Here is a 5285-nt window from a genome sequence, read left to right as displayed (position 1 = left end):
CTACATTTAGACGGTGAAGAGAAAGAATTTAACTAGTTAAATGGTGAAGTTGAGTTTCCAAGGTAATAAGGTATTTCTTTGTCATTTATGATAAGAGGATTTGAAAAGAATGATGGGACTGGAGAGGTGGCTCCAAGATCGTACAGCTGCTGTTCAATCTTGAGGTCAGGGGTTTGGATCCCAGCATCCACACAAGTTGGGCATTTTCACAGATGCCTGTAGCCCCAGCTCCAAGGAAGCAGAGAGGGGAAGATCTCTTGGGCTTGCTGTCTTCTTCTTCTTCTTCTTCTTCTTCTTCTTCTTCTTCTTCTTCTTCTTCTTCTTCTAATTAATGTATTTATTCTCTTTATATCCCACTCACAGGCCCCTATCTCCTCCCCTCCCAGTCCTACCTTCCCTCCCTCTTCCCTGTGGACCCCTCTCCTACCACTCAGAAAAGGGGAGCTCCTCCTCTCTGATTCCAGCACATCAAATCATGTCAGGACTAAGTGCATCCTCTACCTCAGTGGCCTGGCAAGGGAGCCCCACCGGAGGAAGTGACTGAAAAGCATACAAGAAAGTCCCTGTCAGAAACTGCTCCAGATCTCCTTACTAGGGGACCCACATGTATAAATCTCACTGAGGAAGGGAAACAGAATAGACAGAGGAAGCACTTGACAAGAAGGAACAAAATAGGAGAGGGAGTGCTGAGGGAAATGAGGGCAGGGATCTGATGGGGGTTGGTGGTGCAGGAGGACAGAGGGCTTGCAGTGAGGAGAAAAACCACAGCCCGGGGCATCTGTGAGACAGGTATGAGACCTAGGACTGGACAAGCTCTTTGAAAGATATGAGGGTGACTCTAGCTGAGACCCCTACTAGGGTGGATGTGGACACTGAAAAGGCCACCCTCTAACCAGACAGGATTCCCAGTAGAAGGAAGGGAACACCAACACACCCACAAAAGCTTCAATCCAAATTTTACTCTTACAAGATGTGTAGGGATAAAGAAAGAGCAGAGATTGAGGGAATGTCCAACGAATGCCTGGCCATTACATGCAAGAGAGCCAACCCCTGACACTAATAATGACACTCTGTTATGCTTGCAGGTAGCGTAGCTGTCCTCTGAGAGGCTCCACCCAGCAGTGGATTGACACAGATGCTGAGATTCACAGCCAAACGTTGGGGGCAGCTTGGAGAGCCTCATGGAAAAATGAGAAGCAAAATAAAAGGATTCAAAGGAACATAAGAAGACCAACAGAGCCAACTAACTTAGGCCCAGGGGTGACTTGTGGAGACTGAAACACCAACCAAGGACCATGTGTGGACTGGACATAGGTCCCCTACACAGATATATTAGATGGGCAGCTTACTGCCTTTTAGCCTCACCAAGGAAACAAGAGGACCAAGTTTATAGAGAAAGCCTATATGGGATAAGTTTGTAGAGTGACAGAGGGGGGAATCTGATGGTCTCTTCTGGCTTCCAGGCATGCACAGGGTGTGCATCTCACTTCCCACATGTACACACATACTCAGACAGGCAGAGTCACAAACAAACAAATGGGCAGAAACAAAGCCAACCACATCACAAAACCAAACAGAAGTAATGAAAATGGTGACTAATGAACTGGAAAATCATGCTGGAGCAAATATTGCAAACAGTGGAGATTTGTGCCTTCAGAAGAGATGGCAAAGGATAACTTTCACGTAGGGAGAGATTTAGTCACAGAATTCTGAAGAAGTTTATTTCGGCAAAGGTCATGTTAGGATGAAGAGGGCTTATCCTGAGGCAGGAGCGAGTGCGATAGGATTGAGTGAAGAGCTTCAGGGCTGATGAGGGATCACTCGCTGAAAGCGGTGTGCAGGGAGACTACTTATTTTCTTTCCCCAGTGACCTTAAAGAAGACAAGAGCTGGTTATTTGTTCTGAAATGTTTACCTGCACAAGGCAGAGACAAAGACAGATGATTTCTGAAAGTCTCTCGAAGCTTAGAAGTTTCTGTTCTCTGATAGTTCAAATGTTATGATCACCCTTTGCGCAATACTGTTACTCAGTGGCAATAGTGCCCCCCAAATCCTCTAGTTCTTTGTATTTTGTAGGTGCAGTGAACTTTGTTGCTGGTATCCAAGAGAGTAGGGCTCCCTGGGCCCCTCCAATTATTCTGGGGGTCTAGGATGGAAATTGTAAGGGGAAGTGCTCAGTGTCAGTGGCTGAGTTGGTACAGGGACTCCTCAGCAGCCGAGGACCTCTCTCTTGCTCTCGTGTCCTTGCTGGGGTGGGTAGTCCAGGGCTCCTTACTCCTTGGAGGCCATGTAGGCCATGAGGTCCACCAGCCTGTTGCTGTAGCTGTATTCATTGTCATACCAGGAAATGAGCTTTACAAAGTTGTCATTGAGGGCAATGTCAGCCCCAGCATCAAAGGCAGAAGAGTGGGAGTCACTGTTAAAGTCACAGGAGACAATCTGTTCCTCAGAGTAGCCCAGGATACACTTAGTGGGCCCTCAGATGCCTGCTTCACCACATTTTTGATGTCATCATACTTGGCAGGTTTCTCCAGTTGGCATATCAGATCCATAGCAGACACATCGGTGGTAGGAACAAGGAAGGCCATGCCAGTAAGCTATGGGATGATTTTGCCCACAGCCTTGGCAGAACCAGTGGATGCAGGGATGATGTTCTGGGCATCCCTTCCCCCCTCCCCCACAGCTATCGCACCACTGCTTTCCAGGGGGCCCATCCACAGTCTTCTGTATAGCAGTGATGGCATGGACTGTGGCCATGAGTCCTTCCATGATGCCAAAGTTGTCATGGATGACCTTGGCCAGGGAGGCTAAGCAGTTGGTGGTGCAGGAAGCAATGCTGACAATTTTGAGTGAGTTGTCATATTTCTCGTGGTTCGTACCCATCACAAACATGAGGGCATTGGCAGAAAGGGTGGAGATGATGACGCTTTTGCCCCACCCTTCAAGTGGCCCCTGCCTTCTCCATGGTGGGGAAGACACCAGTAGACTCCGTGACATACTCGGCACCAGCATCACTCCATTTGATGTTAGTGGGATCTTACTCCTGGAAGATGGTGATGGGCTTCCCATTGATGACAAGCTTCCGGTTCTCAGCCTTGACTGTGCCATTGGACTTGCCATGGGTAGAGTCATATTGGAACATGCAGACCATGTAGTGGAGGTCAATGAAGAGGTCACTGATGGAAGCAATCTCTACTTTATCAGATTAAGAAGCCAGCCCTGATAACCAGGCATTTAATATGGCCAAATCTGTTTACTATGACTGTCACCATCATGTCAAGGGACAAGGCTGGTACTGCACGAAAAGATGTGGCTGTCTCTGGAACAAGGAGGAGAAGAGACCCAAATTCTCTAGTTCTTAAGTCTCCAAATTCACCTTTTCTTTCTCCTCTTCCTTTCACGCCTTCTTCAGTACTTGACTGATGCATAACAAATGGGAGCAACACTTCAGATGCCAGCAAAGTGCTCTGTGCTAGCAGACACTGTTCGACACAGCAGCCACACTTGAACCCTTAAACACTCAAGATAGCCACTGACAACTCTGCATCATCCATGTAGAAGTGAAGGGGACACAGAGCCTTGACTGAACTCAATGCAGAGGGGAAGATATTTCCCCCCCTAATTCAAACTTCCTTTGTTGGGCATCCTATGGAGAGAGAAGATACTAGAAACCACTGCTTTTCTTACTTCTTAAACCTGTGCAGCGTTGGAAAGTTACTTAACTGTTCTGACCTCCACATCTCTATTTCTCTGGGAACTGCTTATTGTTCCTTGAGTAGGTTTTATAGGAGTCCACTGTAGAGCTTATTAAGCTTTTTTTGCAAGTACCATTCATATTTCTGATTATAGATGATCTGAAGAGGAAGACTTAAAGGATAGTTGACTTTCTTTATGTCCAGGTAGTGTATAATCACTTCTGGTTCACACACTGTACCCTGATCATGATGTATGGCCTGGTAGCTGGTTGGTACCACTCTGTATACATGGTATGAACCAAAGGAAACATACATAAAAATATAGCTAAGCCTAATTTTTTTTTTGAGAATATTGGTGTGACTCCTGTCTTAAACCAAGCCTTAAAAACACTAGGAGTGCCTCTGTAAGGGACTAGAACATGTCTTATAGAGCTAGCCTTTAACATCTACAGATTCCACATCCACTGATTCAATCAACAGTAGAAAAAAAAACCATGTATTGGAAGACAAAGTAGCATGTATTCTTGCCAGAATTTCCCTAAATATATTGTAACAACCATTTGTGTCATTTATGTTGTGTCAGGCACTATATATGAACCAGAGATGACTTAATTTTCTTCACCCTAGGAAACTGACACCTAGCTACCTGCAAAGTGAATGCCAGCTCCTGCACGTCTGCCTTTGCGTTGAAATGATGTCCATTATAAAATGGCACGTGGAATCCCAGCACGGCAGCCATGACTGCAGGACAGAACAAGGCAAGAAGAAAGCCAGGTACTCTTAGCATCTCACCTTCCTCCTCTGTGAAGGTCCCTTTCTCATCTCCTTAGACACCTAGACCCCTGGTAATAATAGCTTATAAAGACATTTCTTAAGGAATCTAGTTGCATATTGAAAAACCCAGGCTTCACCTTGGCTTTTGTATGATCAGAGAAAATATACAATCCCTTCTACCTGTCAAAAGTTGGAAAAACAAATTATCTTCGGGCAACTGAACTTCTTTAAAATACAACCGTAATTGCCTATCTTTGCATATGAGTGGAAACGGCAGTTACTAGTATTCTTCTTATTATTCTTTAGGCATGGGTTGCTATATTTCTCAGAGCTTAGTGAGTAAAAACGTGTTGCCATGCCTAGCAGTGGTGACAAGAAGAGATATGACAATTGCATATGAGGTCTCATTGGGACATTTTTATTTTTCCTGGAAACAATTCACCTTCATTTTGGCCAAAATTGCTGTGGAGATATAGCAAACTTGAGAGTTGGTTTTAGAATCTAGGTCCGTAGTGCCTTACAAATACAACTAAAACTCGCTCACAGAATTTCAGGAAATTTGTTTTTTTTACTATTTCTCTTTGAGACATGTATCCTTTTATATCTTCTGATGTGTTTCTAATTTATTATTTTGGTCCTCTGCTTATTAGGTTAAGTACCTTTCAAATGGCTATAGTAAGAAATACATACTCAAGGTTGGGGAATGGCGCTCAGTGGTTGAGAGCTTTGCTAGCTGTCAGTTTGGCCTCCAGGACCAAAGTTAATTATTCTAAGCCTTCTTGCAAGCTGTTTTATTATGGATATACTTGCTTGTTGT

The 5285-nt window shown here is 44.8% G+C and overlaps 1 pseudogene across 1 annotated transcript; it reads right to left on the bottom strand.

The window, feature by feature from the left end:
- Window positions 1–2266: 2266 nt before the first annotated feature.
- Window positions 2267–3150, bottom strand: LOC311599473 (glyceraldehyde-3-phosphate dehydrogenase-like; annotated as a pseudogene). The gene has a single exon. The product of its transcript is annotated as a glyceraldehyde-3-phosphate dehydrogenase-like (transcript).
- Window positions 3151–5285: the final 2135 nt, after the last annotated feature.

This window comes from Acomys minous (genome assembly GCF_964271855.1).
Source record: "Acomys minous genome assembly, chromosome: 6".
Taxonomy (NCBI): Eukaryota; Metazoa; Chordata; class Mammalia; order Rodentia; family Muridae; genus Acomys; species Acomys minous.
Note: the sequence above shows the minus strand (reverse complement) of the source record. Positions and strands in the feature narration are given on the sequence as shown.